Raw genomic sequence first — 15,057 nt, 5'->3', positions numbered from 1 at the left:
ATTAAAATACTGTTTTAGTATTTAGAGTTGCTGTGGGTTTTTTTGACTCTTGTTTCACTGCAGAGTTTGTCCTGTTATTTCCAGGCATGTCTACATCCTGTAAATCAAAGACGGTTTCTTTTCACTCGACTCTGCGTGGATAATATCTCATTTCGGCATGACACTTGAAAATACAATCCACCCCGTAGGGATGAGAGGTGTAAAGTGGCTGGTGGAGGATGGGTTTAGCTGGGCAGAGCCCGGCTGAGCCGCTGCTGCGAATGTTTGTAGCGCTGGCTTCCTGCCTCTGTAATTAGTGCTGTCACATCAGTGTCCTTCACACCCAGTGGGCAGCTGGAGCGAGAGCTGTGGGCTGCCCCCTTCAACGGCCTGATCGATGGGCTCGCCCTGCCTCCAAAACCCCCGCACCGCTTGATAGAGACATGCACACAAACACCGACACACACTGACACATAAACATGCACACGTGCACAGGGGGAAGTGTGTTCATGTGCTCTGTCAGTGTGCAGGCAGATGAACACTGACAGAGCACATTACAGCAGACAAAAATGTTCAAAAAGTACATGAAAAATGATCATTCTGTCCAGTGACTTAGTCTTTAACATTGAAAACATATCTGTCAATATGGGGAGATAATTTAGCTTGTTTGACATTTGGTACTGGTAAAAATTTCACCCTCATTTGTCAAGAAACGTATAATATTTCACCATGATGACAAATATATGACAACTGACACAAAACACATTTGTGATTCAATTCTGAGCACCAGTAATTTCCAGATTTATGTTTAATTTTGAACGGATCATGCTGTTAATGTTACATTTGCAAATGATCTGATTCTTTTCAGCAGCTCTTTGATACGATGTTGTTGTTGGTCTACCATAGATCCACTCCTGTTTATGAGAACAGTGAGAACCAGCTTGTCACAAGAGGTACATGTGTTTTACTTTTTAATACTAAAGATTTTCTTATTTGAAATCTTTCTCAGATTATTGTCCATCTATCAGATTTGTACTTAAATCTGTTTATACATAAAAGGTCATTATTCTTGTCTTTTTATTGTGTGAAAAATGTTTTTTTTTTTTATCTCTAATATTAAATCGTCCAAGGAGAGGCATCTTTATTTACATATGTATTTCATACAAACTGTAAATTCAAAGTAGTGAATTCACTGACAAAGCAAAGGCTTATGATGGCACCAGAGATGTAGTGCCATTAGTTTAAAGTGACAGTTCACCCTACAATCAAAAATACGTATTTTTCCCCTGGTCTGTACTGCGTCTTTTCCATCTAGATTGTTTTGGTGTGAGTTACAGAGTTTTGCAGATATCGTACATAGAGATGTCTGCCTTCTCTCCAATATAATGGGACTAAATGGCACTCAGGTTGTGGTGCTCAAAGCACCAAAAGCTGTATTGGGATCTATCAAAACTACTTTAGAATCCACCAGAACCACCTTCTCTCTACTAGAAAGAAAATAGTTGCCATTTCAAAATGTTCACAACAAGGTCTGTCAATTATCTTGAGAAACTGTGTTGTGATTTTGGAAGGATACCCTGGTTTTGAATTTTTCAAATATATATTTTTTGTTGCTTTGAGCACCACAAGCCGAGTGCCATCTCCGATATCTGCAAAACTCTGCAACTCACATTGATGTCCTTTTAAGTATAGAGAGCTTCTGTGATGTGTGCACGCACGCACACACACGCTTAAATTGTGTCTCTATTCAGGTCACGTAAGCACTTTTCCTACAGTGGCAAGTTTACATACATTAGTCAACTATAACTGATTACATGATCAAATGTTACATCATGTTAAGAATATTAGATGGCAGTCAGTCCACATAGACTCTCTGTCTCTCTGCTGTGACTGTGAGTCTGCAAAGACTACACTACTAAAATTGTGCTCTGTCAAATCTGGCAGACACACTTTAGTGATGATTCTGTCTTCAAATGCTTAAAAAAATATTTATGTGAATATTCTATTTCCTTACTTGGGGAAAAAAAAGTGGCAGAATGTCGTTCTGGTGAGCTCTGGCAGCACCGCACCTACGGGTGTCACCTTGTGTAATGTTTGTAATGCAGGTCATTGACATTAGGTCTGGCAATATGAATAATTAAGTGCTCATAAGCTTAGTCAATATATACAAAATGAAATTAGATCGGTGGGATGTCTACGTTTGAATCTGATTTAAATGCTACCCTGTCATTGTCCTGGTGATCATTTCACTGATAAACCTAGTAACCTAAAAAACAGAAAGAAAAAAGAACAGCTTGGGAAGGAACTTACCCACAAGAGAGACTCAGAGTGTTGTATTTCCCTTCACTACCTTAAATAAGCATTAACATATTATAAATATATATATATATGTATGTATGTTTATATACACACACACACACACACACACACACACACACACACACACACACACCCACACACACACACACACACATCCAGTCCCTCTGAGGTTTGAGGCCGTGTACAGCGAGTTAAAACTTTAATAGCTGCACATATATCAAAAAATTGAACTCAAATTGTGTGTGTGCATTTGTGTGTGTGTGTGTGTGTGTGTGTGCATTTGTGTGTGTGTGTGTGTGTGTGTGTGTGTGTGCGTAGATACAGTGTGAGAGAGATTAGAGTTATTAGGATAAGTGGTGCTCATTAGTGCTTCAGTAAGTATAAAGAAATTACGGTACGTCTCATCAGCTTCGGAAAGTTTTTGAAAGTGTGTTTGATAAACTTTATTTTCCCCTGAGGGAGGATGATGTCATATGTAACTGTTCACTGCAGAAATGAAGCCAGGATGTGTTTTACATTTATTTGCATGATGTTTTTAACCCCGTATTACACATTACTGTGATTTACAAGTGAAGATGGACACTTCCAGAGTCAAAGGACATCTGAATTGACTGTCATTGACTGACAGCATCAGTCTGTTATAGATATTTGAGAGCCAACAGTTCTGTAATGTTCTTACACATCTATTAGAATCAGTGGTGGAAGAAATACTCAAGTCAAATCAGTTTGATAACAACGTTCTGTCAAGGTGCTTTTCAAATAGAGCAGGTTTAGACTGTACTTTTTATTAAACCAATAGTTCCCATCAAGAGCAAACACCGAGGTGACTGTGGTGAGGAAAAACCTCCTTTTGACGGGCAGAGACCTGGAGCTGATCCACACTCTTTTTAATGGTGATCCTTTACTTCAGTAAAAGTACTAATACCAAATAGTGAAAGTATCCCATACAGTGAAAAGTCAGACATTCAAGTAAAAATATGCAAATATTATCAGCAAAATCTACTCAAAGTATGAAAAGTAAAAGTAGTCACTGGTACTTGTCGATGTTTTACTGTTATATCTGATGTTTCTGGATTAATATTACAGCTGCATTAATGTGTTTGTTGCATTTTACTGCTGTAGATGTTAAAGGTTGAGCTCATTTGAACTACTTCATATACTGTATACTGTTTAATCTACAGTGATGCATCATATTTGGTGAGATCATCATATGTTTGTAGCATCACTCTACTGTAAGAACCATGTGTTTCTAAAAAGTCATCTTCTTATGGTGCCAGTAAAAAAACCTGTTTCAGGATTTTCCAGCTAATCCCAGACAGTTGTTAGAGAATTTATTTAGGCCACGAAGTAGGAGAATTTTCTAAACCAGTGGTTCTCAAATAGGGTCCTGGGGACCCCCCAGGGGTCTGTGGCACCCTGCCAGGTGGTCCATGAAATGTTTTCAGATTAATGTAAATTATCTTAAAAATTAGGTTATTCATTTTGCCAGAAAATCTGAAGTAGTTCAATCTATAACTCTTAATAAATGTATAAACTTGTTCCCCATCCACATTACCCATTAAAGGTGGAAACCACTTCTTTCAGCCTATTATCATTCTTTTTTTTTTATGTTTTTATGAGGCCTTTTTTCTACCATTTATATATATTTTGTATATATTTGTATTACATATTTACTGAAATATTTTCTTTTCTTGGCTGAGAAAAAATTTAGGACCTTTGTTCCAGATCTATAAAGGATCACCAAATTTGAAAACTGTACAATATTAAATACCATATTTGCCTCTGAAATGCAGTGGAAAAGTATAAAGTTATATAATATGGGAATACCTAAGTAAAGTACAAGTGCCACAACTTAACTGCAGTACTTGGGTAAAGTAATTAGTTACATTCCAGGAGTGATTAGCATTTTTCCCATCACTGACTGTGTTTTTAATCTACATGTGCTGGGCCTGGAACTGAGGAAGGAGAAAGTGAGGAACTAAATGCCACTTCTGACTCAACAGACTGAGAAAATGAAATGTCTGGTTCAGAGCAGGGAACTCAGACAGACAGGGAGGAATCAATGGTGCAGAAAGAGGAAAACAAAAAAACAAAAAAACAGAATAAGACAGCCTACCTGGATTAGTTGTCAGCTGGAATGAGTGAAAGCAGAAGAGGCCTTTGCTGCTCGTACGGTCGCATCAATGAAAACATGCCAGTGGACGTCCAACAAACTATTGAATGGTACAAACTCAGCAAAGAGGAAAGCTCCTTTCTATTTGTCTCTGTCTGTCTGTCTGAGCGGCTCTCGTTCTGTCGCTCTCTCTCTCATGACTGGTTCAATAATGGGCAAACTAGGACTCAGCAGAGAGCTCCAGGCAGGAAGTTGTTTCAGAATACGGTTGACACCAACCACAGATAGAAAATCTCAATATACTGGACCAGCAGGTCAATATATAGCATGGTGGAAAAAGTGATGAAGGAGAGGAAGTTATAGGATGCTGCTTCTGAAAACACACTGTGGGTTAAAATAGATTTTGGAGTTAGAAAGGGGAGTGATTACAGACCTCATCTGACCAGCAAAGATCACCAGTTTTGACATCAGTTTTTTTTTTTTACTGCAGGTTTACTGTAGGTAATCATAAATCTTGAGAATGTGTTTAGGTTCAGTGCCTTTCAACTATTTGAAAGTTTAAAGTATATAAGGGGTTAGGATGTTATGATTGAAGTATATTCCCACACTCAAATATGTCTCATAAGTTGCTGCAGCAGTTTTTTGGTTGATACAATTTATTATACAGATTTGGTGCAAAATTTAACATGTTTTGAACAGTTGAGATTTGATTAACAAAAGCAAAAATCAACCCAAAATACAGCCTGAAGACACCAAGACGTTGAGCAACACCACAGAAAAACTGGTGTAGTGACCTAATGGAAAAACTTTTGACATTAGCAGATTTCTGCTTTTTTTTTTTAAATTTTCTGGCGATTGGATGGTGAACACTTCTGTCCTGGGGATTGCTCAGTGACCCCCTTATTGCCAATATACCCAGGAAAGCAAATTGAGATTTCCAGCTCTCTAGATTGTGGTTGAGAAGTTTCATGAGGCTGTGACTATTTGATCACAAAAGATCAAGTGTCAAAAAGTGGTCTCTCTACAGTTAAATGGTCACTATGGAGACTAAACATCATCACACATTAACACAGCTGGGCTCATTGAATCACAGGAGTCTCAGCTTTCCAGTCAGATCCAGTTTATGGTATTCTAACACTGTTTAGAGACCCCAGTACACAGAAATACTCAATTACCATATTTAGAATTGGCAAAAACAATACATTTATGCTGCATGCAAAAAAACAGCATGGCTTTTGACCAAAGCTACATGGGTGCATAGGATGGCATAAAGCAGGCCTGTCTGTTACAGAAGCTCCTGGGTACTCATAGAACCAATTTACATTCAAATTTCTTCAGGTAAAAAGTCAGAAATGAGGATGTCTGCAAAATTTTGCCTAAATTCTGAGCATTATTTAGCCCCCTTCCTGATAATCTAGCATGGAATCTATCTTGGGGGGGGGGGGCCAAGGCATCTACAGTCGCACATCTGAGACAGTGTAGGCCTACCTTTGCATCCTTTAACCTAAATATTAATGTCAGCATGGAAAAATGCTCATGACAGTTATGCTAAAATGCTGATGATGAGCAAGTATAATGTTTACACCTTAGTTTAACATGCTAATATTTGCTAATTAGCACTAAACACATAGTACAGCTCATGGAAACATGGTTTTGCAGGTATCCACCAAATTATTGAAGGAATTTTGACCTGATGATGGCACTAGAGGGACCGTTAAGAGCACATCGAAGTTATCACAGCTCATCTTATGGGAGTGTGAATACCTGAAACAACAAACTTCATGGTGGCATCAGAGAAATAACCAAGGGATCATGAAAGTCATTGGGATTCATCCTCTGGGAACCTTGACTACCTGTGCTAAATTTTGTGCCAAACCATTTATCCTATGATAGTATTTCACTAAATAATTTAAAAACATTTACATTTGCTTGTGATGCTACAGGGAAAGTCCATGAATACCCAAAGTATGCTTCATCCTCTGGGGACCATAAACGTTTCTACCAAATTTCTCGACAACCCATCCGATAATTCCTGAGATATTTCACGAAATATCCAAAATATTAATCTTGTGGTTGCTCTAAAAGTCAGGAGATCACATGAGTTCATCATTTGAATTCATCATCTTCGTATACAGACCACGAATGTACAAAATGCCAAAGCAATCGATTCAATATTTATCGAGATATATAAGTCTGGACCAAGGTGGTGAACTTGCAAACAGAGCCTTGAAGCCTTACAGCCCGATGGGTATTTCACCTGATTCAAATTTGTCTGTGGAGACCAGCCAAAAAGCTTTCAGCTCGTTGTGTTTGATGGAAGCTATTAACTTTAACCTTGTTTTATTTCTAGACTTATAGCAGTGTCCACACAGATTTCAGCCAGGTATGTCATATGTTCTTATTTTTTTTAAAACACCGTCAGCTCTCCAGGACTGCCATCATTACTGTATGTATGAGTGCTACTACACATGTCCTGGGATACATTTATTGGGAGAACCAGGGATTTCCAGAGGATTGAACATGACAGTGGATCAATAATGGTACTGTAGTCTTCTACAGGGAGCCACGAAGTCTGATGATTACTGCCCATAATCATCATGGCCGTTTAAGAAAAGCCCTTCACTGCCTTTCACCCTTCATACCTCAATGATCTCAAGGTAAGGACTTCTTGCCTAAACAGGGGTCCACTACTCAGTACACAAGGACAACAATATTTCCCATAATATCACAAATAATCTGCAGGTTTTTGTTTAGAGGCTCACAGTCCGCAGGATTCCAGCAAAGGAAACCAAAACTATCCACAGCATACTACCAGTGGAAAGTGGGAAAAATAAAAATATATTTTTTGTGATTTGTGTGAACTGACCGTCTAAGCTGTCAGCCCTCCACCACTGCCAGAGCACCGTCATTATTGATCTTCCTCGCCACTGAGCAGACTGAAGGCTACATGATGACATCCTGCACTTAAGTAAACAAACTCATCATTACAGCTGAACTGAAAAGTTTGGTGGAAAAATGAGATAAGAGCCGATGACAAATAGTGTGTCTACTTGCAAAACAACACAAATACCAACTGAAACTAATGCTGGTGTTTTTGAAATGATCATAAGCACTATAGGTGACATATAAGGAAATAGAAAACAGTATATTTTATAGCTTTAGGTAAAGATATTTAAAAGATGTATGGCGTTGTTGGAAATGAGCTTTCCAGTTCCATTCTTAAATGATTTTTTTTCCTGGCAGGATTGAACTGTCACTCCTAACTCATCCACACGGTGTCCTTAATGACTGTTGAATGGGCGGCCATTCATCAGCCCTGAAGTTACTGTGACACAAAGCATGGAAGAAAGGATCACTGTATTCTCCGGTGCATGCTAAGCATCTGAAGTATGAGTGGTGTTTCTGCATATTCTGCATTCACAACATGCTGGGCTTCAGGCCTACTCTCAATCTTGGTTCATGTAACAGAAGAAAATGCAAGTCACTCAGTCGAGGTGCGTGCTGTCTTCATTATTGCAGTTCATCCATGAAATCCACTGTAGTGAGACAACAGATGATGATCATGTGTTTTGATCATGGAAGAGTAATAAATATACTGTAAATACACTCTTAGTTTTAGTGGTGGTGTAGTGGATTTTATGTTGTAATGCATACTTAAGTATGAGTAAACATAGAGACTTGAAAATCTATTCATAAAAGTACAAGTGCCCATAAGAACTACTTAATTACAGTAATAAAGTATCTGTAATTAGGAAAACATTACATCATAACAGTACAGTAAACGGAAGTGTATTATTTCCCACTGTTCAACCATTATTAAACCTTAGGGGTTCATTAAAATCTATTACTCTATTATTAGTCTAATTTGATTAAAAGAACAGCTTGTTAACTACTTCACCAGGGTATAACTGTCTTTGTTTAGTGTCTAATAAAAAATATTCCTAGTTTTTGTCTAATTTAATACAAATTAGAGCTTGTTAGTTCTAATTAGGGCATAATTGTGTTTGTTTACTGTCTAATGAAGAACATATTATTTTCAGTTTTTGTCTAATTTGATACAAAGTCTGACTAATTACATCTGATAAGTGTACGATAAAAAAAGTGGGACCATTTCTCATTTTCACTGTGACTGGTTATGCAGCAAGGCAGCAAGAGCAAGAGCATATATACATACAGAACAGTGGGGAGGTAGGGGGCACAATCTCCAACATCAAACAACAAAGATATCTGTATTCAGTGTGGTCATGTATGTCAGCATCATCGTCATCATCATCAACAAAAATAACCAGCCACGTGGGTACGCTCCGTACTCAGTTTAGCTTTTCCCGCGGCCTGCGTTCTGAAGGAAAATGGCCGCAGGGATGAAGGAATACTGAGCTACAGGTGGAAATCTCAGCTGAGAGCCAGAAGGCAAAAACAGAGAAAAAGAGGTGGGAGCTGTCAGATAGGATTCCTTCAGCCTTCCTCCCTACCTGTTTGTGAAACACGTCAGGTAACGTACTCTGCTGCTCTCCCAAGACGTTCCTACTCACTTCTCACTTTCACTGTTTTACTTGCTGTACATTTTTTGGCCTTAATGTTGAGGTTCCCAAACCAACAGAGAAGAGAGAAGGTTAAGACAGTCTCAGTTTAAGATCTGCTGATAATACTTCCGTACTTTTACTCAAGTAAGACTTTGAATGCAGGGCTTTTGGTTGTAATAGAGTATTTTTACATTGTGCTATTAGATGATCTGAATATTTCTTCTGCTCACCTGTGATGGAGGTAGAAAGAGCACGTTCAGTTAAAACAGCTGCCCCCAAAAAGTAAATTACAGCACTTCATCACAAAAAAACAACCTGTGATTATCTACAGAAAACAGACGATTTCTAACAGTCAGTATGTGACGGGGGAATCTTTAACTTTTCAAAATGACAAATGACTCGCTGACATTTGGTTCTGAAAAAAATCTCCCAGCTCTTAACAATAAATCTGGTTGAAGCCAGCTAGGGTGATTGTTTCGGTGATAATCCCTCTGCCTCTCCTCGCATTGTACAAACTCACAGAGCGAGAGAAGGCTATTACAGGTAGTCTGTTATAACCTAATGGAGTGGGACTGCAGATTTGAAGGGGTGCAGCTATAAAGAGCAGTGAATCTATAAAAAGGTTAAGTAGGAGGATGAGACACAGGGGACACGTATGATGAGAAGCCCCTGTGAAACTAGCTGGTGCAAGAAATGTGTAGCCCTGATACCCTGAGGGAGAAGCTTCTGGTAAAAGCCTCAAATCTGTCTTTTTAGCCCACAGCGCATGGAGCGTTTAGTGTGAAATTGACTGCAGATTGCCTGGTCAAGCTTCGCCCTGTAACTGATGCCAGATATGTCGGTAATTCAATCAACTGTGCACACAAGCGTGGGCACTGCTAATGTTAAGAGAGAGAGCTGGACTTACCTCATAGACATGCCAGAAACACAAGAAAAAAACAAATTAGAATATGAAAACTAAACCAGGGTCAAAGCCCTCCATGCAAGTTGCACCCGGCGCTGATAAGACTGACTGTTGTAAGATTGGAAACACTTCCTGTTGTGCCTTCTAGCTACAGGAAATTGCTCCTTTATAAATTGCACATTTTTTGAATTATCCTTTGATAAACTTTCATCGCGGGCATCATAGATTCTACTTGCTGTATTCCGTGCAGATCAGACTCACAGGGAAGAAGGAACTCTATATTTCGCAATTTTGCAGAAATTTTTTTTTTTTTAGCTGAAATGGATGTCATGAGATTAAAAAAAAAAAGTTGAGGGCACACGTAGATATGAGGATTCTTAATGCATGATGTACTAGTATTATGTGGGACTTATTGGCCAAAAAACTTCATTATAGTGCCACTTGTTGGCAGACATGCAACATTTTTGGTGTCTGCCATCCATACATAATTCTGTATCATCCCTGCAGTTTTCACTTACATAACTTTTGCAGTGTTGCAGTACTGATCTTGCACTTCCCACACTGAGACACCTCACTCAGTTGTCAAACAACTACAATTACTTTAGTAAGCAATATTATTTTATTTTATTATTTTGAATATTTTTCAAAAACTCCACCTAGGGAACGATTGGTGTTGTTTACTTTAAATACAAGTAATTGTTGCTGAAATCTAAAATACTTCATGTGAGGGCACCACCCAGTGGCCAGTCTGCACAAAATTTTGCACACAGCCTCATTGGCCCACATGAAAAGTACAGCACTAAGTTTTGTTTTAATAGGAGTGATCATTGTTTTTTTTTTGTGTGTGTGGGTTATCGCAGTTCTTTTTGTCAAGAACCTCCCTTGATTCTAGTACATACATCATGTAAATCAGACTTACAGCCCTACCCTTTAACAAAAATAGCTATTGCTTTTATGGTGTATGCTCAGTATTGGTTTTACTGACAATATGGTTGAGTCTACATTTCATGTTGTTTTCAGAAATCATGGATGTTGTGTCCTCTGAGCTAAAGAGGAAACGGCCCATACAGATTGTTAATAGCACTAACATCAAAAGTCAGCATCTGTGATGGTATGGGAGTGTGTTAGTGCCCATGGCATCATGGGTAACTGTCACATCTGTGAAGGCTCCATTAATGCGGATAGGTTTTGGAGCAACAGGTGCTGCCGTCTGGATGACGCGCGACTGAAAACGTGTGGCGCATTATGATGTGCAAAATACAAAAACAAAGACCCTGGACTGTTGAGCACTTAAAGTCGGATATCAGGCAAGAATGAGAAAAGAATTTGACTTTCAAAAATTCAAAAATTACTGTCCTCAGTTCCCAAATACTTGCTGAGAGTTGTTAAAAGAATAGGTGATGTATCACAGGAGTAAACATGCTCCTGTCCCAGCTTTATTGGAGCATGTTGCAGTTATCAAATTAAGAATAAATGTATATTAGTGAAAAAACAACAAAGGTCAGTCCAAACCTTTTCAGATTGGGGTTGTAACTTTTATATGCCTTCTGACATGAGGGCATTTGTTTTACTTCTTGGAGCATCCTTGCACAGAGGCAGGAGTCATTTCGCTGGTCAGCAGTCGGGGAACTTTGACAGGGTTATTGCACCAAAAAATGTGAGAGCAGATGTTTCACAAGCGCACAGAAGCAGCCTGAGTGTGAGGAGAAGAGCTGACGCTGAAGCAGTTTAAGCAGAAGCAGAGCAAATTCTAGCGCAAGCAGAGGCTATTTGAGTGTGAGGACGGGGTTCTGAGGGAAAGCATTACAAAATCTGAACATGAAATCAATAAGTAATGCTCTCAAATTGAAAGACCACACTCTTGAATAAAAGTAGGAAAAAAGCTGCATACTTTTAGGTCACTAGATTTATCTGCAAACTACAGTTACTCCTTCAAGGCTCAAGGTTCATTCTACAAGAAAGGGTTGCACCAGGCGATGCAATTTGTAGCACTGTTATTTTACATTATACTTTATAACCTCTGTATCTGAGAACAAAATTGTGTACATTTATAGACATGAATATATTAAAAGAAAAGCTGCATGCAACAGTGAAGTGGAGAAAAAAGATAAGCCAAACATTGGTGTTGGGGATCAAAATGTGGTGCAAATATGAGAGAGGAACAAATAAACAAACACCCTAAAGGGCAACATCTGGTCTTTATTTTAAGATTCAGGGATGTTGGCAATGTTTTGAGAAATGACAGCTGATTTATTTCATTAGTCCACAAACACTGCTGGAGTTTCACAGGAAAACAGTGTCGCAGAGTCTCCCAAACGGTGGAAGTGAATGGTGACCAGTTTTCAAACATAAAAAAATAACTGGACAAAAAAACCATAAGATGTCTCCATACTGCTCGCCTGGTGTAATGCAAGTCCTGACATGCTGTTTGTACACCATCACAACACACACACCCAGTTCAGACAGTGTGCACATGAACGTGGCCCCAAGCTAAGGATCTACAGTGAAGATTCAGGCTGAAAACCTGCTGTCAGTAACTTTTATTTGGGTCAGTTTGGCATGTCGGGGCTTAGGGGACTTCAGTCACACCAGACAAGCAGTATGGAGGCATTTTATGTTTTTATTCTGTTGTTTTTTTATGTTTGAAAACTGGTCACCATTCACTTCCATTGTTTGGAAGATTCTGCAACACTGTTTTCCCGTGAAACTCCAGCAGTGATTTGTGGACTAAAAAACTAAACCCGACCTTGAATCGGCATAAAGGTGACTAGATAATGACTGAATTTTTATTTTGGGGTGAACTATCCCTTTAATCTCTGTCTGTTATTTATCATGAGCGATAATGGAGTTTGGAAGTCAAAGGTCAAAACCAGTGCTTCTAGCCTTTCTTCCATTTATGGAATTCTGGTACTTGTAGTGTTAATAAGTGACTGACTCACTTAACAAAGTAATACATTTTTGTTTATTATCGGTCATAGATTTGTTGAGGTTGTGTTGGTCAGAGGTAGCAGATATTCAGACATACCTTGATGTTTAGTGAACTCTGTTGCTCCGAGTCCATTAAAAGAAACACACTGTCACCGCAATAGTACTAATACTGGAAATGATGATGATGGGAATGAAACAAAATGACATAATCATTCAGTAGTCCTGCTGCTCTCTCCATCATTCGGCTGTATAGGTTGTTGACAGAATGTGTTGCTGGGTGCTACAATGACTGTTCAGCGTCATTTCAGCAATTTTCCAAGAATACTGGAAATTGTATATTATTATGTCGGCTCAATATATGTGCTCTTTGCAACAAGTGATACTGAGCCTCCACATGTCCGAGCCTGTTCCTTGCCAGATAAAGGTGTGGACACAGTGTGTGAGTGTGTGTTTCTCCTGCTGATCATAACAACAACATCCACGTCCGTATTATCATAATCACAGCTTGTAGGGATGTGCGCACATCCTGCACTCAGGCCATTGAGCGTGTTTTGTTTTGTTTTTTTTTACCCCAGCTGACGCAATTCAGCTCCTTGCCGTAATTATTTCACCCGCCGTCTCTCGATCATTATGATGAGGGGAGATGAGAGGTGAGAAGTGAATGAGGAGAGATGACCTGCAGGAGGAGAGAGAGCGCTGCGTGCTGTTTGTGAACTGAATTAATACAGTAGCTGGTGTGTGTCATCCAGGGAGCGGGAAGTGTGTGAGTAGGGAGATGCACTTAAAAATTTAGGCCTAAAAAGGAACTACATGTTTTTGTCACTCCACAAATAGACTTTTACTCCTGTCTTTTTAAGTTTTGAGTGCCCCTCATGTTTGAAAAATGCTGCAACAGTGCCCTCTTGGTTGACTCCTGTGGTAGATAAAACATGATAAAGTGCCCGCCAGGCTGCTCTTTCAGTAAACAAAAAACTGTGATCAAGTGCTTTCTGGAGTCTCCTTCAGGGGGACAAAACATGAGGAAGTGTCTTCTAAGCTGGCCCAATGTCAAACAAAATGTGATCAAGTGGTAAAGTGCCCTCTAGGATGGACCTCTGTTCAGCACGGTGTGATAAAGTGCCCTCTGATGTGCCCTTTAATGGAGAAAAAATGCCCTCTGGTGCCCTTCCAGTGGGCAAAATGTGATGAAATGTGCGCTTAGGTGCCCTTTTAATGAAAAAAACATGATAAAGTGCCCTCTAGGATGCCCTTCCAGTGGAAAAATATGTGATAAAGTTACCTCTTGAGTGCCCTTCCAGTGGACAAAACTTAATAAAGTGCCCTCTGGGGTGCTCCTTCAGCGGAGAAAACTCGCTCTGGGGCAGTCTTTCCCAAAGACTGGGTTGGGACCCATAGGTGGGTCACAGGAGATTCTATTTAGGTCCACAAATAAAAAAGGACTATGGATAAAATTCTGCAAATGTCAGATGTATATGTGCATTAAACCTTTTATAAAGCATTTAATGTGTGTATAATACTGATTTATGAAGTAGGTGATAATGTCCTATATTGTTTTCCTGATGAGAGGGTAAAATTAATTTATTTGTATGTATATTTTTTAAAATAACATATCAAAATAATATAAAATGGTCAGGAATGTTCATTCATACACTCTTCCTAGAATTTATTGATAAAGCTTCTTGCGAATTGGGTTGTGATGGTTTGTCATTTTAAAAAAGTGGATCCCCAGAAAATAAATTGGGAAAAACTGCTCCAGGGTGTCCTTCCAGTGGAGAAAATCTGAAGTGCCCTCTAGAACAGTGTTCCCCAACCCTGGTCCTCAGGGATCAGCTGATCATCAAGCCTCTGCAGAAGCCTGATAATAACCTGATCATGTGAATCAGGTGTGTTGGAGCAGAGAAACATCTGAAACATGCAGGACAGTGAGCTCTGAGGACCAGGGTTGGGAAACACTGCTCTAGTGAGCCCTTCCAGCAGCTTCATACCAATTTAGCTCTTGGCAAAAAAGCAAAGAAGCACTTTCCAAAATATCTACCACTGACGGTGTGTGAACCTACCCAAGCATGGAAACATAAAGTGTGTTAAACCATCTTATTATTACACTCTTGGCTTCCCGATTGCCCCAGGTCAGTGAACCTTAACTTTCTAGCTGTGTTGGGTCCTTGGATTCTGGTATATAATTCTTTTTTTTGTCTTTTTTTGTGTGTTGCAGCTGCACACTTCAAATTTGTTTTAAGTGTGTGCAGCAGACATTTGACCTCTGAGGGTATTTTATGAAGGCAGGTTCTATG

The 15,057-nt window shown here is 39.2% G+C and overlaps 1 protein-coding gene across 1 annotated transcript in view; it reads right to left on the bottom strand.

Annotated features, from left to right (window-relative positions):
* Positions 1-4,591, bottom strand: part of slc4a5a (solute carrier family 4 member 5a) — a 62,332-nt gene extending 57,741 nt beyond the window's left edge. The window contains exon 1 of the mRNA XM_084729186.1: positions 4,415-4,591. The gene's annotated coding sequence lies outside the window, so the exon portion shown is untranslated. The remainder of the gene's footprint in view (positions 1-4,414) is intronic.
* Between the last annotated feature and the right edge of the window lie 10,466 nt (positions 4,592-15,057).

Source organism: Lutjanus erythropterus, chromosome 10 (assembly GCF_056507025.1).
Source record: "Lutjanus erythropterus isolate fLutEry1 chromosome 10, fLutEry1.hap2, whole genome shotgun sequence".
In the NCBI taxonomy this organism is placed as follows: Eukaryota; Metazoa; Chordata; class Actinopteri; order Lutjaniformes; family Lutjanidae; genus Lutjanus; species Lutjanus erythropterus.
Note: the sequence above shows the minus strand (reverse complement) of the source record. Positions and strands in the feature narration are given on the sequence as shown.